The sequence below is a fragment of the Lynx canadensis genome, chromosome B2 (assembly GCF_007474595.2).
Source record: "Lynx canadensis isolate LIC74 chromosome B2, mLynCan4.pri.v2, whole genome shotgun sequence".
Lineage (NCBI taxonomy): Eukaryota > Metazoa > Chordata > Mammalia > Carnivora > Felidae > Lynx > Lynx canadensis.
Genome location: NC_044307.1, coordinates 56,155,642 through 56,182,158, shown reverse-complemented (window position 1 = coordinate 56,182,158; position 26,517 = coordinate 56,155,642). Strand labels below are relative to the sequence as shown.

Below are 26,517 nucleotides of genomic sequence, written 5' to 3'. Positions count from 1 at the left end.
GTCTTCTTTGGAAAAGTGTCTATTTACATCTTTTGCCCATTTCTCCACTGGGTTCTTTGTTTTTTGGGTGTTCAGTTTGATAAGTTCTTCATAGATTTGGGATACTAACCCTTTATCCTATGTGTCATTTGCCAATATCTTTGCCCATTCTGTCAGTTGCCTTTTAGCCAGTTGCTGTCAGCCAAGGTCAAAGAGGTTGCTACAGTTTTCTTCACTAGGATTTTGATGGTTTCCTGTCTTACATTTCCTGTCTTTCATCCATGTTGAATTTATTTTTGTGTATGGTGTAAGAAAGTGGTCCAAGTTCATTCTTCTGCATGCCACTATCCAGTTTTCCCAACACCATTTTCTGCAGAGACTGTCTTTTTTCCTTTGTAAATCTTTAACTTCAGATTTGTATAATAGGCAAAATATCAAAATGGAAGACTTTGCTTTCCTTAATTCATGAATCAGGTGAGGAATTCACTAGGAAAAGAATCTTATTTTCTGTAAATTCCAAGTGACTGTGCTAGGAGAGCAAATATACATCTCTTTCTGATATTTAAGTTCTCAAAGTTTTCTAGAATGAAGACCCTTTTTTGAATACCTGTATTGGTCAGGGTCCACACAGTAGAGGGGGAAATTACTCTTAAATTAGGATAATTTGAGAAAAGTTTAATAAGAGAACTATTTTCAATAGCAGAGTATAGGGAAACCACAAGAGACAATACGATGCCCTGGCACTAGTATCCTTGGGGCAAGGTGTTTGTCACCAAAATTTGTTTTGAGAGGAAACAGAGAATACTATTTGGAGAGGTCTCCTGACAGGAACTCAGACTTCTGATTCAGAATGGTAGCTCTGGTAATCCCACAAAGAGAAAAGTTCAGGGAGTTAACGCCCTGACCTCACTTTCCTCCCTCCTTCCAGTCTCCTACTCTTGGTCTTATTGGTTGAATACATTAGGAGGCAAAAGACAAGAAACCTAGTATATGGAGTTGCTGTTAGTCATCCCCAGAGTACAGAGCAGGCTGGAGGGAAGAATGGAAGTGTGTAGGCAAAGGGAAGAGAGCCAGCACAGCATACAAAAATTGTATCATACGTTCAACAACTAATAATTGTACATATTAATGTCAGTTGCTTGAAGATGTAAATAATGACTTGAATCATTATGGAAACAGTAATGCTTTTAAATGAATTTGTATTTTATTAATGAGAAAGCATCTACATACTTAAAAAAAAAGTCAGAATACACAGTGACCATACAAATGTACATTTGGTGAACCAATGGGTTCTCGGACTCCTTCGCATAATTTCTTGGCTCCTCAAGGGTCAGAGCCCACACAGTGGGAACCAATGCTGTGTTGTTCAGAGACTACTTGAAACTAATGATTCATAATAACTAACATTACTTTTGGCCTAGCCGTTGTGTTAATTGTTTAGGCCAATTTGTCTCATTTAATCCTTGCAGTAACATTTGAGGCAGAAAGAACTGAAGCTTAAAAATGTCAAGTGATTTTCCCAAGTTCATTCAGGTAGTAAATGTTGGATTCAAAATCACATCTTCTAGCTCCAGACGCCTTATACATAAAGACTAATAGTGTCTGAAAAACTAAATCAATTCATTGAGTCAACAGATTTTGTTATTACCTGAACAAGCCAGAGAATATGCATTTGATATAATAAAAATGTAGTAAGTCATTTGCATGCTTTTCAAAAGGTTCTGACAAAAGGATAATTTCAAGCAAGAAAAACCATGTGTTTAGGCTGTAAATTTAATGCGATCCCTGTATTTGATACTAAGAGTCTATGGAAGCCCTTCTAATGAAAATTTAAGTGTAAGTCACTGCAGTTATCCAGTAATTTAATAAAAGTTATCATATTAAGTATATAACAGCTTTTCCTATTCATTTAAGTGGTACTATTCACTATAAAATGACTCACCCTCATTTTGTAATTCAATTCTCCTATGTTTCAAACTATAGTCACTGATGAGATTGAATTTACAAAAGGTTATTGGATTTGAGATATTTTCCCAGTTATTCTACAAGTTAGTTGTATTTTCATGCCATCTACAGATCTCTGCATGCATGAACAGTGGATTGGCTACTGCTTGGATTTACTTCAACAAAGTGAGAATCCAGCTCTTGATACACACTATTTTTTTGTCCTCATCTGGAATACTTATTTTAGGCATCTAGGATACTTGCTGTTGATTTTAAGGAAGAATGTGTTTTCGCAAATTATCCATTTATTGCATTTGTTGATTTATTACTATAAGATTAATTTTGATAACTACTTCCCTAAATAGTCAATTTGTATTTAAAATATAAAGGGCAATAAAGGGCACCTGGGTGGCTCAGTTGGTTGAGCGTCCGACTTAGGCTCAGGTCACAATCTCACAGTCTGTGAGTTCGAGCCCCGCGTTGGGCTCTGTGCTGACAGCTCAGAGCCTGAAGCCTGCTTCAGATTCTGTGTCTCCTCTCCATGACCCCCCCTCTTGCACTCTGCCCCTCTCTCTCACTGTCTCCCACAAACATGAATAAGCATCAAAAAAAATTTTAATACGCAATAATATATCTTTTGCAAGACTTTAATAAGAAAAGCTAGAAAACTATTTTCCCTAGTCATTTGAATGATGAGTCTCCCAAGAAAACTTAAGGAAATGTCCCAGTTAGTAACTGAAACCTGTTTAATCATTTACTGAGACGAGGATATGTTAGCATGTCAGTCATTTCTTCTCAGCAGATTACTTTATAAATGGAGACACACCTCAACTAGAAACAGGAATGTATTAGGCAAACCATCTGCAGTGAGAGCTTTGGAAAAGGGAGCTGTTAGATCATCGTAGACTCTTGAAGAACCTGATGTGTTGCAAAAAGTCTAGTATTAAGGCCAGTTAAAGAGCCTAAGATGAAATTCTGACTTCAATAGTAATTAAAGATACTTAGCTCCACCAAAAGAAAAAAAAACATATTTAGGGGTGCCTGGGTGGCCCAGTTGGTTAAACATCCAACTTTGGCTCAGATCATGATCTCACCATTCATGAGTTCAAGCCTCACATGGGTCTTGCTGCTATCAGCACAAAGCCCACTTTGGGTTCTCTGTTCCCCTCTCTCCCTGCCCCTCCCCCGCTTGCTCGCGCTCGCTCTCTCTCTCTCTCTCTCTCTCTCCCAGAAATAAACACTTTTTAAAAAATAAAAACATATTTAACAGGTAGTTATCAACATATTTAGGGGTCACAAATGCTCACAAGTGTATATAATTGTCAAGGTGCAACAATAAGGAGTGGTGGAGACTGGCAAACTGGAAAGTGCATGCTCTGTTGAAGGCAATTATCTTCTGTTCAAGTTTAGGATATCATGGCCATATAGTTCATGTAGAGTAAAGGGTACAGGGGTGTTAGATGTTTTTCCCCATTAAATCCCGTTTTCCGGTTACTGTTGCTGCATAACAAACCATCCAAAAGCCAAGTGGTATAAAATAACCATCTTTACCATGCTCTCTTATAATTGAGGATTTTGTATATCAGGAATTCTAACAAGGCACAGCAGGGTGTCCTGTTTCTTCTCCCCTACATCTGGAGCCTCTCAGCAAGAAGGCTCAAAAGGTAAGGATAACTCAATGGCTGGGATATGGAATCATCTGGAGATTCTTCTCTCATCTGTCTGGCAGCTGATGCTGGATATCAGCTGATACCTAAATTGGGACCACTGCTTAGAATGCTCATGTAGTATTCCACATTGCTTAGCTTCCTCACAGCATGGCAGCTTAAAGCACCAGATTTGAGTACTCCACAGAACAGAACAGAACAGAAGCTGCATTGTCTTTCATGACTTAGCGTCATTCTGTCAAGTCCATCCAGATTCAAGAGAAAGGATATGAGACCTCACCAGTCACTGGGGAATGGGAATGGTTCAAGGATAGAAAATGATGTTCTGTCCATTTTTGGAAAATCGGACTTGCCACATCAGTTTTTCAATGCAATGCCCTGATGTTTTAAATGTTGGCAACTAATTTTTGAAAGTTAAACACTATAGAGACTAAAGCAAATATAACTGTGGGTAGCCAGGTCATTGTTTTCTACATTCTGTTCTACACAAAATAAACAAGATAGAGAAGTCAGTATCCAGAAAATGCTTCCAAGGGCACAGTAATAAAAGAGTCCTTCAAAATGGTTATATGGGGGCACCTAGGTGGCTCAGTCGGTTGAGCAACTGATTTCAGCTCAGGTCATGATCTCACAGTCTGTGGGTTTGAGCCCCACATCAGGCTCTGTGCTGACAGCTTAGAGCCTGGAGCCTGCTTCAGATTCTGTGTCTCCCCCTCTCTCTCTGCCCTTCTACTGCTCACACTCTGTCTCTCTCTGTCTCTGTCTCTCTCTCTCTTTCAAAAATAAATATAATTTTTTTAAATGGCTATTTGAGGGCACTATATGGTCCATGAAGGATGTCCTAAAGTCCAGGAGTAGACTCTTTGGAGACAATTGGTGAAGAAGACAGACCTGCAAATAAACATGTAGCATGTGATAAGTACTTATGCTAGAAAGAGGTGCCAGAGGATATGAGAGAACATAGGAAGCTATCAAGTAGACAGTTACAAGAAAGTACCAGAAGCTTCTTTTTTTTTTTTTTTGAGGGAGGGAGGGAGAGAGAGAGCATATGCAAGTGGGGGAGAGGGGGAGAGTGAGAGAGAGAATCTTAAGCAGGCTCCGCGCTCTGTGTGGAGCCAGATGTGGGGCTCAATCCCATCACCCTGGGATCATAATCTGAGCCGAAATCAAGAGTTGGACACTCAACCAACCGAGTCCCCCAAACGCCCCCAGAAGTTTTCTTAAAAAGAACTGATGCCAAGCTGTGATTTAACTGGGTAAATAAAATTTAGCCAGACAAAGGTATGTACAAAGACAAAGATATGAGAATATAATTAATTACTAAAGAACTGCATGTCCTTCAGGTGACCTAAGATACTCAAGAATGGTAGAGCATTTAGCTGAAATGACAGGAAAGGAACAGGAAAGCCTAGATATAGCACTCAGATGTACAAAAAAAATGATTTTTGGATAGAGTTTGAGGTTGTCATCATATCTAACAGTTGGCAAAACCAAATTCATCTTTGGTGACGGTTATGATCATCCTTTTTTTGCGTCAGCCTGATTTGGTCATTTGAGCTCAGCAAGTTCTCTATTAGTTGCTATTCCATCCTTTTTCTAAATGATCCTCCTGTGCTTTCATTGTTGTCTTTTGTTTTTCAATCAGTTGGAACTTAAATTAACCAAAAAAACAAAACCAAACAAACAACAACAACAACAAAACGGTCTTACTTTATTGCACTTGAACACTGGTAATGAGAGAAGGGAGGTATTTTTCTTGAAACACCCATGGTCAAGATGAAAAATATGGACTTTGTGATCTTGAAACTGTAGAGTAGGGGAGAGAAAAAAAACCCATACAGAACACTTTAGATCCCTGGAGAACCTCAGAAAAGGAAACAATTTATCTCAGATGCATGTGGAATAGAGCCAAAATAAGATACATATATTAGTAATTCCCCATAATTAGGTTCCCCTTTATAATAATCTCAACACCTTATTTTACTGTTTCATTAAAGCTATTTATAAAGAGCTATTTTCTAGGGGCTAGAAGAACAGTGAACTATATGGTATATGTAAGTACAGGTATATGTAACTATTCCATAGTTACAATACTGTGGACTAGATGTTTCATATTCAGAACTAATTATATTTTATAAAGGTAGTACAACACATAAATTATATGTTGCATCTGGGCCAAAAATATATATTCATCTCATTGTATTGAAATAAATGAGTGACTATAGTAGGCAGGACATAAATAGCTATAAATAACTAATCATTTTAGATAAGAATTTTGTTGCCTAATGATTTCGACATTCAGTTGAAGAAAAATTGGGAGTTCAGAGTTTTCGGATTTAGAATTCAAGTGCTTTAAGTAATTGTGAATTAGTATTATATAATATTCAGTAAGACCAAATTATAGATGTGTGAAAAAAGCAAGAGTGGAGTGTGAAGGGCTAGTCAGGAAACACTTGACCATTTCTAAAATAATACAGAGCAGCTGCTATATGCAGAGGCCTGTACTGAATATTTCATAACATTATCACATGAGGTAGACAGCTTAATCCTCAGATCACAAAGAAACTAGGTTTCCAATGTTTACCTTGCCCAGGCCTAGACAAGGTTCAAACTGATTTGTGTACAATTCCAAAGACTGGGTAGTTTGTACTAATACCATAGTGCTCACACCTCAGCTTATTAGGAAACTCTTAAACTGAAGTAATATCTTCTCCCCTGTAATCTCCATTTATATATATTGACCAGTAATCAGCTTGTGAAGCTACACATAATAAATCATTTTGGTCCACATACCAGCCTTTATGAAGATAATGTCCCTCTATCAATATCCAGAATGTGATAGAATGCATTCTTGGCTACGATTCCGCACCCTCCCTAAGTTCACACCCTTTGCTCTGTGATTTTTCAGTGTCTCTCATAAAAGAGGCAGAGTGTTTGCCTCCTCATTGTCCTGTATCTTGCTTTGACTAATGGAATAATGTCACATCTGAGCCTACACATTAAGAGGACTATGCATTTCCCACTTGCTCTCTTGCTGTTGCCAGAATAACTTCTCTAGATAGCTATTAGGCCCTTAGTCTTGGCTCCAGAATGAAATGGGGAGTCTGCACCTCAAGGAGTCCAATCCCAGTTCTATCCAAGCTTGAAACAGAGCCCCCAGTGATCCCAGCCTCTGGGAAACCTCTAGCCAAACAAAAACACACGACCTAAACAATTGTCTCTTAGTGCATGATAGTAATGTTTTGTAACTGTTTGTTAAGCTACATTATTGTACCAGTAACACGTAGTATCCAAGGTCAGTACTCACATAGAATGGTTTTCCTCAACTGTTGTCTCTGGTTGACTCCAAGTATGGAGTCCAATGACTCCAGTTGTCCAAGTATCCATCCTGAGGTGTGGCACAGTGATCTCAATACGTTACATCAGAGGAGAATTGCCTGGTGCAAAGCAGTGACATGATTACATCCTGTATAATAATGCTTCTTATTTTATTTTTTTTTTAATTTTTTTTTTCAACGTTTATTTATTTTTGGGACAGAGAGAGACAGAGCATGAACGGGGGAGGGGCAGAGAGAGAAGGAGACACAGAATCGGAAACAGGCTCCAGGCTCTGAGCCATCAGCCCAGAGCCCGACGCGGGGCTCGAACTCACAGACTGCGAGATCGTGACCTGGCTGAAGTCGGACGCTTAACCGACTGCGCCACCCAGGCGCCCCAATGCTTCTTATTTTAAAGCACTTCAACATCATCTGACCATTGTCATATCATTGGGTTTTATTGAATTTGTTTTCAACTGAAAATCTAGGTCCTTCCTAAATGAACTTCTGTCAAGCCAGTTCTCACACCATCCTGCATCTTTGCAATTGATTTTTTTTAACCTAAACGCAGAAGTGTACATCTCTGTGACATTTCACCTTGTTGTTGAGTCCTTCTATTGTTGATTTTGAACTACTTTTTTGAATACTCATTCTGAAAGTCAGAATATTAGCTATATTTCTTAGCACATCTTATATTTCTTTATCAAGTACTTTTCAAAAAAATTTTTTTAGAAAGACAGAGTACCAAGGACATAGTTCAGTAGCAACCTTTAAATTGACATTGACCACTAATTAAAATTCTGCTTGAATAGTTGTAAACATAGCCACAAATCTCCATGGCTGTACTGTCAGGCAGCATACAAACTATTCACAAAGAAATTATGTAGTATTTTAAAACTATTCATTTACTCAACAAGCATTCATTGAATGTCACTATTTTGCACCTATATATTCAAAACAAAAAAGGCATAGCCTGGTTGTTGATTTATACACAATTAGTGCAGTTTGTTTTTTGGGTGTTTTTTTTTTTTTGTCTTTTGCTTTATTTTGTTTTATTTTATTTTATTTTATTTTATTTTATTTTATTTTATTTTATTTTATTTTAATTTTATTTTTTACAAAATATGATCCTGGACTTCTGCATGAGAAACACCTGCAAATGAAATTGCAGATCTTGGGGTCTTGCGTCTTTGTGATGCTTATGCACACTAGGTATTGAGAGTCCTTGAGCTAAAGGAAGAGACAGAATTTAAAGAAAATCCTCATTCAATGAGAGCTGCTGTACATGAAGATGTCAGCAGGGCAAATGGGAAGGGGTAACACCTTGCCTGGGAGGCCAGGTAATGCTTTAATAAGCCAACCATTGAGCTAGACCCCAAGAGGATGATGGATACCTTCTTTAGTGAAGAAGTAGAGGAAGTTCCATCTAGATTGAAGGATACCATGGTCAGGGGAATGGGGTGATGAAATGATTCATGATTTTGGGAGACATTCTACCATGTCAGGGTGTAGGGTTTGGTAACGGGAGTGATAAGGAAAAGGCTAGATAGGTCATTAAAATGTAGATACAAAAGGGACTTGTATGCCATACTAAAGAATTACCACTCACAGTCTGGGATTAGAGAAAAGGGAAACATGAAAATACACAATTACAATTCAGTTCACAGCATGCCACAAGGATGGTGCACAGAGACACAGCCTCACCTGACTTTGGTTAAATATTGAGTTTCTGGAAGAATGTGGCTTTGTTTCCTCACATAAAGAAAGACTTGTCAAAACAGAATCATTGTTATTAATTTATATACTTTCCCCAGACTTTGTTTTATTTATTTAAATTTCCAAAGTCTGGTACATGAAAATAATCCTTTAATAAGTAAAAAGTGGTTCTGGAACATTATGCAATAGAGGTGAGATTCCATTTCCAATTTGAATGGGAAGAATATAAATCACCATTAACACATAGCCATAGTGCAGTTTGCACCAATGAATTCAGTCTCAAAGTCAACTAGAATAGAGTACTGAAATAATTAGAAATTATACTGATGTTTACAGAGCTGAAATCTTACTGATATTCATGAATTATGATTCAGCCAAAAAACTAATGTGTATACAGTTGGAATTATGTCCATTTCAAACTAGGGTTCAATAACTTCTATGTATTTGTACCAAAAGCATGTAACAGCTCATTTAATAATGTCATGTATCACTGAGCCTAATTAATCAGTCACTTGAAGGTCTTATTTATAGAAAATAATTGCTATGTTCTAATGATAATTCCATGCAAAAAAACCCCAGAAGATTAATGTTTTTGTTATAAAATTGCTCACCCTTCATTTATGTAATAAAGGGTCAAAGTAAGCAAAAAATACAAGCTGAATTGGAAAAAAATGATTAAAGAGAGTCTATAAAAATAGACCATTTTCAGAAATGTATGTGTAGTGTTGAATCCAGAAAGCAAAAGTATATCTAAATGTATTTCTCTCTCTCATTTGGAGCATGAGGTTGTACTCTCAAAATACCCATTTTCTATAAAGCAGATCATTGCAAAGCTGATCATAATTCTACACTAGATGCCTTATATGGACCATCTATCTTGATCATTAATCTATGAGCAGAACAAATATGTCACTTCCCTCATGAATAATCAGCCTATATTTCATCCTGTGAACATTAAATACCATCAACTGAAACTTAAGAGGGCATGTATGGTTATTTCATGTTTCAGAGTATTTCAAGAAGATGAAATCTCTATCAGCATTGCAACCTTTATGAATATGAAAAAGGGGAACTTTATGTCTGTGCCTTTATTGATTGGACAATTACCCATTATTAATATTTACTAAGTGCCTGATATGTACCAGGCACTTATCATGGGGCTGTCTCAGGTTATCTCATTAATACTTGAGGTAAATATTATTATTGCCATATTAAAGGTGAAGAAACTGGAGTTCAGAGAGATTAAATGATTTGTCCAAGATGACACAGTCAATGAAAATGGAAAATAGCAGCTTTCAGTGTTCAGTTCAAATACTTTTTTTTTCTGTATTCTGTGTATCATTTCTATAAGAAATACTGATTTTCCTCCAAATGGATCCAAGAATGGATTGTGGACTTTTTCTGTCTCATAACAAGTTACCTTTGAGTGAGAGATTTATATCTTTGACTTTCTTAAAGTAAATTGTCCAGGATAACTGCGAAGGGTTATTTGTTCTCTCTCTCTCTCTCTCTCTCTCTCTCCCTCTCTCCCTCCCTCCCTCCCTCCCTCCCTCCCTCTCTCACTCTCTCCATCCATCCATCCATGCTCAATGTATTTGGTTTACTAGTTAATCTTGCAAGGCACAAATTTATATTCTATTTATAAACAAATACGGCCACTCTATAACACAATACTTTTCTGTGTAACACTATTGGTTGGATTGAATGAATGAATGAAATCAATGAATGGATTTCAAAAATATTTTAAACTATGCCAATTTGATGGAATTCCAAAGATACTTTAGAAATACATATGTATCTAAAGCATTGATCTTCTCCCTTGTTAGAACTCTGTGAAAGCCAACATTTCCATGCTGACATTTGAGCATGAAAAAAAGGTATTTGCATTTTAGTTGAAACATGTACACATTTAAAAAGGAATGTATTTCATATAATATTTTGTAGCACACACACAAAATTATCAACATATTTTCAATGTTTAAGAGAGTTTCATTTATTTAATTTTTTTTATTTATTTCTGCATTAGGAATGTATAAGTTATGCAGTTGAGTTTAAGTGTTTCATGTGGTTTATTTTTATACCAAGTTTTTATTTACTAATAATTTCAACGATAGTGAATTCTCAAAAGAGAACATGATCATATATGTGAGCACTGATTTCTAGTATAATAGTTAACTTGTATGTTTCAATTCTCCAGTTGCCCTCAAAATAAAGGCCAATTTCTAAATGGAAAATTCTTGAATGGAAAACGAAATGTATAAAAAATGAACACATAAGGGTGGTTAAGTAATTTAAGCTATATATTTTTCATATTTAAACCTCTTATTAATTACAGTGGTATTAGTATTTGTGATTTTAATCTAAAAACATGAGATTAAGAATTTTAAACTATACATAGGTGGATTCACTCATAATTAGCAGTTATAGTATGTTTTCCTTCCTATGTTTTTCCTGTATAACTGGATGTATCGTAGTTGTGTTTTATATCTATCTGTTTTAATAATTCAGAATATTTCATTTCTAAGCCCTTGAAATTAATTGGTAGCAGCCCAATAAATATTATGAGTCTTCATTTCTATCTACTTGTAGTATTAATCCTGGCAGTGCATTGAGGCCACCATTCATTTGTACAAATTAGTTACCAAATTCAAGCACATTTGGTTGCTTTTCAAAATGTATCAGTGTGTTGCAATCATAATCTACATACTAGGTTTACAGGTTTGTAAGTAGTACTTTCATGGAGCTTTATGAAACGTAACAGAAGGCTTTAATCATCATGTAAGTAGATATAAAAATAAAGAACTACCAATTCGAAATTCGAGGGTGGGATCTGGGCTGAAAACTTAACCTTTACTTGACAAATATTTCTGGAAACACAGCATAAATGCACAACATAACAAGGCTTCAGTGAAAATGCTTAGGAGAGCAGTTTTTTCCCCCACATTTTCACAACCTAATAAGCCACAGTGTTCCCCAATGCGTTGCTAAGAGAATGAGTACAAGATCCAATCCCTTTAGCCAGTGCCCCATATTTTTTAAAAATGTTTTTATTTATTGTTGAGAGGGAGGGAGGGAGGGAGAGAGAGAGAGAGAGAGAGAGAAAATGAATGAATGAATGAATGAATGAATGAATATGTAAGCAGGGAGGGTAGAGAGGGGGAGACACAGAATCTGAAGCAGGCTCTAGGCTCTGAGCTGTCCGCACAGAGCCTGGGGCTCAAACCCAAACCCAGGAACCATGAGATGATGACCTGAGCCAAAGTCCGATGCTCAAATGACTGAGCCACCCAAGTGCCCCACAAGAGCAGTTTTCTTTAAGAGTAAAAATTTTAAGAGTACTTAAGGGCTAAAAATAGGTAGTTATAAGTCTCTCATATTAATACATTAATCAAACCTCTCTATCCCTTCTCCTAAAATATCATTTTAGATATTTAAAAAAAATATTTTTAATTTTTTTTTTATATTTGAGAGAGACAGAGACAGTGTGAGTCGGGGAGGGGCAGAGAGAGCCGGAGACAGAATCTGAAGCAGGCTCCAGGCTCTGAGCTGTCAGCTGTCTGACGCTTAAATGAAAACCACCCAGGTGCCCCTAAAACATTATTTTATATATTTTTTATTTTTATTCAATTTGGAAAATAATTAATGAAGCTTTAGTTAAAACTCATCCTCATCTATCTGTCCTACTTCATAGACACAGATCTTACTCCAGAATCAAGAAAAGATTGAAGTGAAAGACAACATAGCATAAACTAAACGCAACTAGAACTTATAAATGTGGAAGCTTTAATCTTTGGAGGACCACAAAGAGCAATGGTGTATTTGTAACGTGTTTAATGATCTCTGGTAATTTTTATATCCTACCAAAGTAAACAGCTGGAAAATTAAGCAATGTGTGGATTTTTAATAAACTGCCTCCCCTATTTTTTTTCCCACTTACACCAGTCTAACTGGTTTGATGATATGAACACATCTTCTAGAGCGGAGCTCTCACTTATATTACTGCCAGTATCTCTATTTGTAACAAGTGAATGTCCAACACATTTCCTTTATGAGCTTGGTTAGTCTCGGTAGCTCCTGAACTAGCCTGATCCACCATCAGTGTGGTTTCTCCCACCACACAAACACGGACACCAACTGCTAGATTGTGAAGCACCATAGAAATGTGTTATTATGACACAGGTGGGTGCACTAAGAACTTGCTTGGAAAAATAGTTTGACTGTGGTGATAATATTATTTGGTTTTCTAGAAACCGCATTTCATCCTAATGTTGTCTATTGTGCTCACTGCCACTTGATTAACTGTCTTAGTAAACTGCTAACATAGTCTATTTAGGGTAAAATGCTCCTCTGTCCACCAAAAAAGAACTGGAATTTTCCATACCTGATTTTCTTTCTCGTTTTACAATTGATCATTAATAAACTGATCTCTTTCCTACCTCTTTTACTTCACTTCCTTATATATTGGGTTTTTTTTTCCTCCAAGTATTTTTTAGTGTCTACAGTCTTGATATCAAAAGGCCAAAATGTTGTGCACAATTTTACTAATAATTACATATTTTTTAATAAGTCATTTTAGCTAACATGTTGTATCTTGATTTTATATATGTCTCAATTCCTAGGAAAGTTATATATGCTATAACCACCACAGTAATTAAGGTCCAAACCACCAATAATTGTCATTTTAATGAACACTTCCACAATTGTCGCAATGTGTTTAGATACCTTGAGAGCTAAATTTTCCAAAATATAAGGTGGAATAACAGTGAACTGAAAATTAAATAACCAGGTTGTGTTTAAACTGAATTTGTTTGTTCACTTTATTCACATTTCAACATTATTAAGAACATGTAAATGAAACAAATGTAATAAAATGATAGTTTCTGAAATAATGATAAGTATAGAGCCAACACTACAGTCTACTTTCTCTAGCTAAATCTTGTATGATTTTAAAGTTCAAAAATAATATAACAATATAAAAATCACAGATGCATTAGTCAGTTACAATATTTTTAAGCTGTCAATCTGAATTTCATTCATATCAGAAAATAAATTTTTTTCACTGCTCCCATTACTGTCACTATAACTAGATATTCCTTCTGAAGCATACACAAAGTTTTACAAAGATATTTATAGCAAGATATTCTAAGATTATTCATGTTCAAACACAGTCATGTCATCTTTGAATTCTTTTATTCAGTCATTTATTCATTCAACAAACGTTTACTGGATGCCTGTTTATCTTCAAGGGACTGCTTTAATTGCCACCATATTATTTTGGATATGGGGCATAGCTTCTTTAGTAAGGAGATCCACAATTCAGTGGCCTAAACAAGAAACAAAGTTTATCTCCCTCACATATAATAGACATGCACAAGTAGGTGGGCTCTGCTTCATGGCGCCATTCAGGGATCTAGGCTATTGGAATGTCATCGGTCTTAGTTTGGCTGCTATGACACAATACCATACATGGGGTGGCTTATAAAAAGAAATTTATTTCCTAAAGTCCTGGAGGCTGTAAGTCCCAAATCAAGGTGCCAGCATGGTTGGGTTTGAGTGAGAACTCTATTCTAGGTTGTAGACTTCTGTCTTCTTCTTGTATCTTCACATGGTAAAGAAAGAAAGAGCATGAGAGCTCTCTGGGATCCCCTTTTCAAGGGCACTAATCTCACTCAGAAGGGCTCCACTCTCAACGATCTAATTACTTCCCAAAAGTTCCACATCCTAACACTATCACATGGGGGGGTTAAGATTTCAACATACAAATTTGGGGAGACAAAAAGATTTGGTTCACTCCACCATCATTAACACAGTTTTCCAAAATAGTTCCAAGTCATTCACATTTCCAATCAGTTACATAAAGTTGAAACGAAGTAGAGGACAAAGGAATTTACTTTTATGCAGATCATTAAAACATTTTTACACATCACTCTACATCTATGCTAGGAAATATAATTCTGAGATAGTCTTCCTTACGCAAAAGACAACTGGACTTGGAAGGGATAACTAGAAGTCTTCTCTGTCCAACCCTCTGGCTATGCACATACAAGTGAATACACTTCTTCTCATTAAAACAAAGATACCTACCTACTACCCAAGAGAGAAAATCCAAGTTCAGTTCCAATTACTGCAGCCAGCTCAAAATCCAGAAACTATGGAAAATATACAAAACTACATTAGGTTTTGATATGGTTCTTTGAGGTCTGACAACCTATAAAATGATGAGCAGATTGTCTTTGCCACTCTCAACTTTCTTCCCCATACATAATACCCAATATAAAGTGTTGGAAAAGGAACAGAATCACCACAATAGAAACTTTCATTGGGAAACACTGAAGGCTCCATAGGCAATAACAATTATAAAATCCGCCAAGTAGACATTAAAAGACACCTAAGCAACCACGCTGAAGTTTTTTGGGTAGTGCATCTGGCAATCTTGTGGGTTTTTTCGTGTTTGTTTGTTTTTGTTTTGTTTTTTTTTTTTTTTTCTGGAGATTATACCAGATTTACTAGAAGGTTCTTCTTTATCCTAATGGATAAATGGTCTTAGTCCATAGCCGCATCTGTATTGAGTCAAGTATAGTGTGCCCTCGTTGGGGACTTCATAATTTTTACGGCCAGCATGCTTGTACATGTTCAGGAACCTGAGGAATGTTCTAGGGATCATACGTGGCAGTGAAGTCTAATGGGAAGAGGTGAGGGCATTTTTGAGCAACCCTCATCTCTTCTTTCTGTCATACAGAAACAGCTGACTTCTCTAATCCTGCCAAACCACAAGTTTCTGAACACTCTTTCATTTTAAATTATAGAACTCACACATAAATAAGGCAGAAATAACTTCTCTTAGCAAAGTTCTTCACTTCTGTTTCTTCTGGAAAAATGGCCCAATCTTATTTAAGCACATGACTTTTGTAAACCTTTCTAAAAACAGCAGGATTAAGAACATTTGGGCTTTATTCAGCTTTTTCCTGTAGTGTCAAAATATATGCAGACCTATATGCAGCCTACTGTTCCAAGTTCACAGGCAATGGCATAACAAGGCCTATTAGCTTTCTACCCTACTATAATTTTTCTCCTTGCACTCTCCACTCTCCCACTAAGCTAATGCCCAGTATTTGGGGGATTTTAATGGCAGTTCTACACTTCTCCCTACTCATTTCTTTGACCAATTGTTGTGACAGAGAGATTCAAAGTTCAGTGGCTCAAACAAGATAAAAACCATTTTTCCCCCACAACAATCCCTAAGGTAGGCAGTGGTTTACACTAAGTCTGCTCCAACATGATCATTTAGAGACAGAAGTTCCTCTCATGTTGCCACCCATGACTTCCTAAAGCACTGTCTTTATTTGCATGGTAACTGCCAGATCATTACTTTGAGTGCCTTCTACCAACTAAGGAGATGACTGCACAAGTCCAAGATGAGCTTGTCATTGAATTGGAAATAACCTCAGGGTTGCCACTCCAACTTATGTGTACACCCTGTGCTTCCTGACTTAGTCATAAGGACACATCTAGTTGTAAGGATAGGTGAGGGATGTATTTATTCGCAGTGCAGCCATTTGTCCATGCAAATGTTTTCTGAGGGAAAAAATGAGAAGTAATGTTTAGACAAGCAAAGGTATGGACTCTGACAGAGACCACTATGCTTATTATCCGTTATTTTGCATTATCCATTATTTTACAAATATCTGATATGTCCCACTTTCCCGTTTTTAGAGTAGCTAAAAGTTAAAACTCCCTCTTGTTGTGGATGTATCATTTAGGACAGACAATAACTGTAGTTTCTTTGTCACGGTCTCTCTCTTTTTCCCATCCCTTACCTTCATCAATTAAAATTGAAACTGAGGGGGCGCCTGGGTGGCTCAGTTAAGCATCTGACTCTTGATTTCAGCTCAGGTCATGATCATAGTTGTGAGATGGGGCCCCATGTTAGGTTCTGTGCTGAGCATGGAGCCTGCTTAGGATTCTCTCTCTCCTTCTCCCTCTGTCCCTCCACCACTAACTCTCTCTCTTGCTCTCTCTCTCAAAATAAGTAAACATTAAAAAATTCAAGTTGAAATCCAATGAGAAACATAGTAATGCCACTAGACAGAGTTTGGAGCTAGTGGTCTTCATACAGCACGTTGGGAAACATAGTCAGGTTTTTTCAAGGAAACATGATTGTGACAAAGGGAAAGAGAAGCTGCTGTCGGTGCCCTCATTTTCTCTTCATCCATATAAATGGGAATGCTGCCTGTTAAATCATATTCTCATGACTTCCATCTCTTGATCATCCAGGGAATCAATGTAACATCTCTCAGAAATTTGCGACACATGCATGAGGGTTCTCAATGAAGCTGTATCACCCCTTTTAAGCTAAGTATGTGAAAGAAGAGAGAAACATCCAGCCACTAGCCAATGGCCTTCGACCTCTATAGTCTCAAGGGTGGGAAGAAACACATACTACCATACATTTTTTCTAGATAATTTGTGTATAGATATTCTGGGCAATGAAGGCTGCACTCAGTAATCTTCTCTTTTTCCCAACTACTTTGTACTAAAACTGAGTAAGTGAATTCTCAGTTGCCTCCCTAATTTCTCTCTCTCATTTTCACCTCTAATACATAGACTTGTATTTTCTTTTTTGCTTCTCTTTCCTTATTAGTGAAATCTAAAGTATTTAATATAATGAGACCTATGAGATTGCCTTGAGGGATAATGACAACCACAACATTTTAGGCCTATCTCTCCTTTCAACCTAACCTTTTGGTATCTGTGGCCCACACTCAGCCGTTATATAATTTGGTATTTGATCTTAAGCCATTTTCTTGCCACACTTCATCACTGGACCAGTGGCCCATAGATTTAATAAAATTCTTAGAGGAGACTGGAACTCCAAAGTTAAAATCTCTGCTTTTTATTGAACACTTGGGGAAGAGGATTATTTTATGTATGGAGGTGTTGCTTCTTAGGTAAACATATATGAGGATCTGAATATTCCAAGGTAGAGTAAAACCTTGGTTTGTGAGCATAATTAGTTCCGATAATATGCTTGTAATCCAAAGCACTTGTTTTTTTTTTTTTTTTTTTTTTTTTTTTTCCCAAAGCACTTGTATTCAAAGCAAATTTCCCCATATGAAATAATGGAAACTCAGATGATTCATTCCAAAACCGAAAAATATTCATATAAAAATGATAATACTGTAATATAATACAAAATAATAAAGAAAATAAAAAATATAGGGAAAAATAACCTGTTCTTACTTTGGAAAACCTTCATGGCTGGTGTGAGGGAGATGAGAGAGAAGAAGATTATTGTAGGACAACTTTCACTATCACTAACAGAATCACTGCTATCTATTGGCTCAATGGATCTTTTTCTGCATGAGGGCCATTGTATCTGCTCACACGGATGTTGACTATAGTATAGTATTAATAAACTTGTGTCATATCCTGTATTTAATGTAGCTGGTAATAAGGCAGCAGAGGAAAGGGTCTATATTTGCAGGCAGCCTGACCTAGAATGAAGCAAAGCATTCCTAAGCTTACTCTTATATGGAAAAGCAAAGGGCTGCCCATAGGTGCTTTGAAGTGACAAAAAAATCCACTAGTGTCATTTCTGGGCACCTTCCAGTGTTCTGAAAAATCACTGATTTCTGCCAAACACCATGGCCTGAGACTGAGCATCTGAATACAGGAGACAATCACCCATAATCCCACAGCAAGAGAAGAACGACTGCCTCAGTTGTGATCATGTGACATTGGCAACACGTAATACTCATATTGCAAGACATCGCTCATTTATCAAGTTAAAATTTATTAGAAATGTTTGCTTGTCTGGTGGAACACTCGCAGAACAAGTTACTTGCAGTCCAAGGTTTTACTGTACTTAAAAGGAATTAGTAATCTTGACATTATTTATAAATTTATCTTATATAATATTTAAAATTATAAATGAAGATTCAAGCAGAGGATGTAAAATGAAGGAGCTTATTTGAGGGGAAATATCATATATCATAAATTATAAATATAAATATAAATGTGAATATATTAATATAGTAATTCTGAGGACATCTCAGAAGTAACTAAAATGGCTAAAGGAACAGTAAATGGCCAACTGTTTTAAATGGTGCTAATGTAAAATGAGGACCATGTCTTGACCACTGGATTTGAAAATGTCAGGATATTGACAAGAGCTGTTTCAGTGGAGACAACAGCCTGATTGGAATATCTTCAAAAGCATGTGGAAAGCAGTGAAGAGAGTGAACAGTTGCCTCTTTTCAAGAAATTTTTCTGTAAAGGGACAGAGAAAGGGCAAGTCACTAGAAGAAGATGTGGGGGTGAGGGAGGACTTTTTTGGGAATGAGAGATATATGAAATGCTTGGATGTTAGTGAGAATGGTACCTTAAAGGGGGAAGTACCACTGCAGGACAAAGTGATGACAACTGTAGTGGGGGAAGCCTGTTAGTAACTTGAGTAAGAAATGAAGGAAGGGCACCTTCTTGTCAGTTATTGAAACACAGAAACATGTAGCAAAATATTAAGTAAAAATAAACAGCTTATATATTTGAGAAGTTCATGGACATGCCGTTGAAGGGCTAGAGGGGAGTATAAATATAATTTCAGTGTTTGGAAGTAAAGATGAAATTGATGCTTAAGGTAACAGCATTAAAAGCCACATACAGTTGACCAGATTGTCATCTTGTATAGCATAGCACTTTTTCTTGGAAATAGACCTTTATAACTTTCCTCTTGACAAATTTTGAAGTATGATACTTGTGTTTTAAGGAAAATTTGATTTATAAAATTGGAGGTTAGAGATAAAAAAGTTCTGAGGTGGCATGAGAAAATCATAGCGCTCCTTGTTAGTAACCTGTATGTCTTACAGAGTATTTTTTAGGATTGTGTTTTATGCTAGAGGTTTTTGGGATATTACTTTAGCACACATTTTGCTTTCAAATTCCATATGAGTTTCTGGGTTGATTCCCCCTTATTACAGTAGCATTGATTGCTGTCTAAATCTGTTGCAGTGTGCCTGAATACTATGACTACGGTCATGGAGTAAGTGAGGATGCCTATGACAGCTACGGTAAGACGTTTTCTTTACTAAAACTGTGAAATCAGAACATCCATCAGTCACTGACAACTCAGAAATTACTTCTATCTTTCTACCCCCAGTTTTTACAGAAGTCCAGACTAAATTGATTTATGTAATTCCAGGGTGAGATCTGACGTCCAACAGCCAGTCCCAGAAAACTGGACAGATCAATTTTGATCAAAATTTCAAAAGCAATTAATCACAATCATAGATCGTTTTCAACAGCAACAGTGAGCATTTTGAATAGTGTCTTACATGTTCTACTGTGCCCATTGTCTGACTCATTGATTTGACAACAATGCTGTGTCTTTCCTGCTGTCACAAAGATCATCAGGGCAATATACAGTTAAAATATTTTACAACTTTTAAGGGCAGAAAATGTGGCTTTCAAGTTATTTTTTTATGGCGTGCATAGGCATAGTTCTTTAAAGTGCCACATAATGCTTGGCATGAGAATTAATCAAACAGCATGTCAGTCTATAAAAATAATTAATTTCAAAAAATACACCATTTAATTAAAATACTTAAAGTTAATTGTAATTCAATTCAGTAAGATTTATTGAGTATCTGTGACATATCAATATAGTATATCACTTTTGAAACGTAGTTTTTCATCCCTTAAAATCTATATGTAGTATCACCAGTTAACCACCTTGAAAACACTCATGTAATTTTTTCAGCCCCCAATTTTTATTGAAATAATACCAAGGCCTCTCCATTTCTCTTTATGGGGAGCAGTAAAAGAGATCATGAATGTTGCCTCTGTGTTGGGGCTCCACATTATGAAGGTGCGGTGCTCCATAAAGATGCGGAAGGGAAGGTCCAGAGGTCAGGAGGAAAGGAGGAAGTGCACCCTCCTTGGAACTAGAGTTACCAAATAGACTCAATTCTCTAAGGCAATCATGAGGCCAAGCTCAGAAATAGTAGAAAAATAAAGCACCCCCACAATGATTGCCATTCATAAGCTGATTACATATATATATTTTCTCATTTATTTTTTCATAATAAGTTGAACTATTAAGTGTTTTGATCTCCATTTTATAATGAGGAAATGGAACAACAGAGGTTAAGCCGATATGAGAGTACAGCCGTGAGGCTCGACTTCGGTTTTTATATTCTCATCGGTGGTTGGAACGCTATTAATTGATGCTACCATACATGAAGTACCTACCTATTATGTCTCTGTACTGAGCAATTTATAACGAGGATTAGAGATAACAGAAATAATCCTCATTCAACATTATATGTATATCTATATAATCTAATCCCCATTAGACACATACAGGGTACACACTCCTGTTGCCATCTGCATTTGTCAAATAAATAAGGGACTAAGGCTCAGAGCAGTAAGTAACTTGCCTGAGTTAAACAATTAGCAAATGACAGAGCAAGAATGTGAATTCAAGTGTGTCTGATTTTGTTGTTGGGAAGTGGGGGGCAGAGTTCAGTCGACCTAGTGAGAAAGAACAGGATCTGCTACTTTAAACCTGACTTTGTTTTAAAGGAAGGGAATTGAGCTCAGTGAGATTTCTCTAAATCCTTCCAGCTGCTCTCCCACTAATCTAAGGTTGTCTACAGTATTTTACAGGAAAATAATTAGTCTAAAATGAGCACTAGGCTCACTCTCTCTCAGATTCCAGCTTCTCCAGCACCAAATGAACCTAATCTCCCTGCTGTGAGAGACAGGCATATTCTCCAAAATAACTTAAACATATTTTCAGAAATTATTTCACAGACAAAATAAGTGATAGACAAGTTTGCACAGGTCTGGCTCAGTTGGTACAGCATCCGCTTAGTTCAACAGAGCAATAAGTCAGTCTGCATTGTTCCAAGCATATTCTTAATCAAATAGGAATCAAGCCATATGCCTTGTATAATTAGTTACTAAGGATGATAGATGAATAAGATACAGCATGGGCCTTTCTTTAATTCATTCAACTTTGTGCATATAGGTATCACCAGGCTGTAGGAACATGATGTTGTACACAACAGACATTTTCCTTCCTCAGTTCCTACTGTTTACTGTTGAGAAACAGATGGGTACATATAAAAACTCGTGCCATATTGGGGTGCCTGGGTGCCTTGTTCGGTCAAGCATCTGACTCTTGATCTCATTTCAGGTCATGATCTCACAGTTCATGGGATCAAGCCCCACACTGGGCTCTGTGCTGACAGCACAGAGTCTCTTGGGATTCTCTCTCTCCCTCTGCCCCTCCCTGCTTGTGTGAGCTCTCTCTCTTTAAATAAATAAATAAACTTAAAAAAAATGCACCAGATTATAAACTATATGATACAAGAGAACGTCAGAGAACATTATTTATGTAACAAATATTTATTTAGTGGCTAACACGGTTAAGCCATTGTTCTCAATTCTGGAGATACTGTAGTGAACAATCTCTTCACACTTACATTATTATTTATAAATCACTTTTTTAAAAAATGGAATCTTCATTGCAAAATACAGTCATTGCTGTTTATACTTAGCACAACAATTTGAAGAAAATCACACCTGTGAGCTTTATTTTATGGAATTACATGTAGTAAAATCAATGGCAGGGATGAATCTGACGGTGTAGTTGGGTAATAGGAGATGGGTTTTCTCTTTCTCAGTTTTTTACATTTTAAAATGTTACCACCATGTAAGGTAGTAGAGAAAAGGTGTGAACACAAACTATTGCTTCTCAGATCTTATAAGAGACACGAAGGGGGCCATGGTCAGGAGAGTGGGGCTCACCTCTGTAACCGATAGGTCTTACATGATTCTTTCTTGATTATTTGATTCTTCTGCAGCAAAGTCTCAAGACAACCCCTTTTATTTTAAAAGCTACACCTACCCAAAAGCACTAGATTTCATCCTGGGTCAAATTACAATTTACCAATAACCAATTCTCAGCACATAGAAACAGTTGATAAATTATTTTTTTAAGAAGTAATGAAGAAAAGGCAGAAAAGGATTTGACTGGACAGAGTAAGAAAGTTATTAAGTAGGAATTTTTACATAGTAACCTAACCTATTTTGTTAACTAAAATGTCAGCTAAATTGACCATATTCTTAGCATTTGAAGATTACGTATATACATGTGCCTAAAAACAGACTGATGTTTAGGGCCATGATTTTTTCTTTGACCACTAGGATCTGTTGCCATATTGTGACATTATTGAGCAAGCATTAATTCAAGAATAAACTTCACATTCAAGATGTTTTTATTCTTTGCCTGAAAATGTTGGTATGTCAACACTCTATGCATTCTAATTTAGGAAGTGCTTCTTGATTTTCATGTCAGAAGGATAATTGTTCAGGAGAGAGTTTAGTTATTTTATTGAGGTCAGAAGTGATATCCCAGGGGCTGAAGCAAAGAAATCTAGCTAATATGTTGCAACCTTCTTTCCTGGTGTAGATCTCATAGAAAATGATATGTGTGCAGTGCAGTGGAACTGAAGGAGGAGCTGCTCACAAGCCAGGATTCAAGCTGTCCAAGGTCCATTCCACAACCCCATAACCCTCTCAGCTCACTACAACCTATCTCTGGTATACATTAGGCCACAGAAGGGGGATCAGAGACTCTGAACAAAAGCAATTCTGTTTTAAATGATGCACATGTGAAATTGATTTTATTTTTCTAGATTTTGTGGGTTTTTTTTTTTGCCACAGGTGTTCAGAAATCTAAGCAGATACGTAGGTCTGATTAACCTAACAAATAAGTTATTTTTTTTTCTTATTCTAAAAGTAATACACTTCCACTATAGAAAGTTAGTTTTGAAAAAGACAGAAATTTTCAAACCATCCTGAATTACACTACTATATTCATTCTTTACTTTTTGTTATATATTTTGCCAGTTTTTTAATCCATCATGATACACATTTAAAAAGAGAACACAAAATAGGATACTTAATAAAAATTCTTTTAAGATTTTCCTATCATTAAATAGTTTGTTTTTAGTTCTGAATCATTACAATTATACCTTGACAAAATGCACAATTTAATATACTTTCACATGCAGTATCAGAATTAACCACTACTATGATCAGTTGAAAATGATCCTGCTTTTGTATAACCAGGAAATAAAGAAAATACTTGCAGTCTATCCATATTATTACTATCTCATATAGTAATGAGATTTAAATTTTGAGAATTCGCATACGCTCATATCTTCTATAGACAATAGTAAAAGGGCCAGGTCAAACGCTGAGAAATAGTAAGCGCTCAGCATCATAATCTTAAAGTCTAATTAATAAATTAACATGCATTATATACATCCAGATTTTAGTGTTAGCTTATTACACAAAGGGAGCTTCAAGTACAAGTTTCTTGCTGATAGGTTGCTTATCCTATCATATCCAAATGGGCAGATGATAAAATTTAAATATGCATGTGGAACAGTTATTTGAGGACCTATTCATCTCAAATACAGATTGGTTGATGTTTTTTCATTAATTTTCCATACCTTACATATTAACTCATATCCATTTATAGCTGACCTTTAATGAGTTGTGCACAGACTTAAATCAGTAACACTTAAACCTTGCATCTCCACTGATTTGTTCAATTCCTTTCTGAATTAGTAATTTCTCTCTGTTACAGTTTGATTGTATCATTGGTACAGATATTAAATCTCAATGGGAAGTCTGTATTTTTTATAAAATAAATAGCCCCGCTTCTCACTTTCCTGGCAACACTGCAGATTTGGACTGTAAGTGAGGAGGCTCAGAATCAGTTGCCTCTCCTGCTCAGGTTGGTGGAAAGACCTGTGTGGTAAACAGCTTTGGGAAAGGAGGAAGGAATGTTCTTCAGGATAATTGGATCCTGCATTCAAAAGACTCACAGATGGAATCTCTCATTTAGGATTCCTTTAGAAATGATTTGAAATAAACCACTGGAAGTAAAAATCCAATCATTCAGTGTGATGCTTCACTCTGAATCTTCATAAATTGTGTGTATCACCAGATTAAAATTATATTTGTGTCTTTCAGGCCCATAATTCATGTTGAAGTGGCAAATATGTTGACTTCAGAGAAAAACATGCATCCTTTTGGACTTCATCACAGTTAGATTATTTAAGATATTTGCATACAATTTAATATTAATGATTAAACTCTTTTCTGGTAACACTATAAATATAAAATTTTAAATATTAAATCTTTTCAACGTGAGTACTAAAATACAACATATATTATTTATTATATTTAATATTTAATGTTTTCATGTGTATTAAACATTTCATTGATCTTTAATTATTATTAAATTAATATTTAAATATTAGGTTTCTGATAACTTGAATTTACTTTGGATCACAAATATTTGACTTACAGGAATCCAAATCAGTTTCTTCATTTTAAAAATATTTCCTAACTTATCAGAGTCATTATAATTGTTTTGGTTAAGTCTGAATAGTTCATAATTCAGTAAGGGTGCATTTTAAATATAGTGCATAGATTAGCTTGGCTAAACAATGTTTCACATAGGAAACATTCTCTAAATTCTCTCTGAGACTGACAGCTAAGAATGGACGGCAAGATTCTCTTCTCAGAGAAAAGAACTGTTTATTAAAATGTATTTAATGTATGAACTGAAGAGCTAATTATGCATCCATTCTTTAGTGGCATTTAAGATGACAGCTGTGTGGAAGCAAGGAGGATAATATTAATACACTGTCTTGAAATGAATGAAAGCAAAAAGAATTTTGTGCTATATTCTAGGGTATTTGAGTGCCTCACTTCAAGACGATTGCAGAACACAAAACCCATTTTGTGTTCAGAGGCAGGAATGATTATTATCCCAGTATGAAAATAAGCCCTGAATTGATTAATCTGTGAAAACAGCAAAAGAAAATGAAGCTAACTGGCAATCATGCCATCCATGTGATTCAAGAACAAAGACTGTCCATTTTTAAGAGTAAGTGGAAATATAAATTTGAGGAAATTGATTTTACAGATGAAGATGAGTTCCTTAATATGGGCAAGAATTTACCAGACATTTTAAAAACTAATGTATACAACCAATTTATTTTTCCTAGGACTTATTAATATTGAAATTGCTACATGATAGGCTACTGAGAAAAATACCACTGTTGTTTATTCTATTTAACTTTTAATATAGATTTTTAAACTCTATTTTTAACCAAAAAGATTAATGAAATGGCGCTTCTAAAGTATTTTTTACTTTTACTTATTTATTTTGAAAGAGAGAGACAGTAAACAGGATAGGGGCAGAGAGAGAGAGAGAATCCCAAGCAGGCTCCACACCCTCAGCCTAGACCCCAATGTGGAGCTCAAACTCAGAATGCATGAGATTCTATGAGATTAATTACAGATTTTAGAATCACCTGGTGAACCTTGAAAAAAATACCAAAGTCCAGTTACTACCCAAGATCAGCTCCAACACAGTTTTGGACACAAGAACTGGGCATCAGTTGAATAGTGGTCTCAGTGGTCCTATCTGAAGCTAAAGTTGAGAATAAGTTTTAGATACATACATGGGAACTTGATGAAAAGTAGCCAATGATCTTAATATGAATGGTCAAAACTGTGCTGGGCACTTGCATCCTTAAAGGCACCATACAAGTTATGCACAGGCTGCCTTTAGAACACTGGGTACTTTAAAAGCAAATATTGTGTTATAGGACCTGACATTTTCAATTCACCTTTAAAAAAAAAAAAAGCTGTAAGTTTAAGTAGTGGAAAATAGAATCTGTCCTTTTTTTGAACAATGGTGTGCTGAACAGTTAAATCTTAAACTTGACGTTGTCTAAAATACACCCAACAGATAGAGAGTCCACAAAAAATTATAGCCCACAAGCACCCAACAATTCTCTTGTTGA

At 36.0% G+C, this 26,517-nt stretch overlaps 1 non-coding gene across 1 annotated transcript in view; it reads left to right on the top strand.

The window, feature by feature from the left end:
• The window catches only part of LOC115514086, a 44,738-nt gene that overhangs the window by 6,039 nt on the left and 12,182 nt on the right, over positions 1-26,517 (top strand). The window contains exon 2 of the transcript XR_004343640.1: positions 19,631-19,689. This is a non-coding gene — a transcript (uncharacterized LOC115514086). The remainder of the gene's footprint in view (positions 1-19,630; positions 19,690-26,517) is intronic.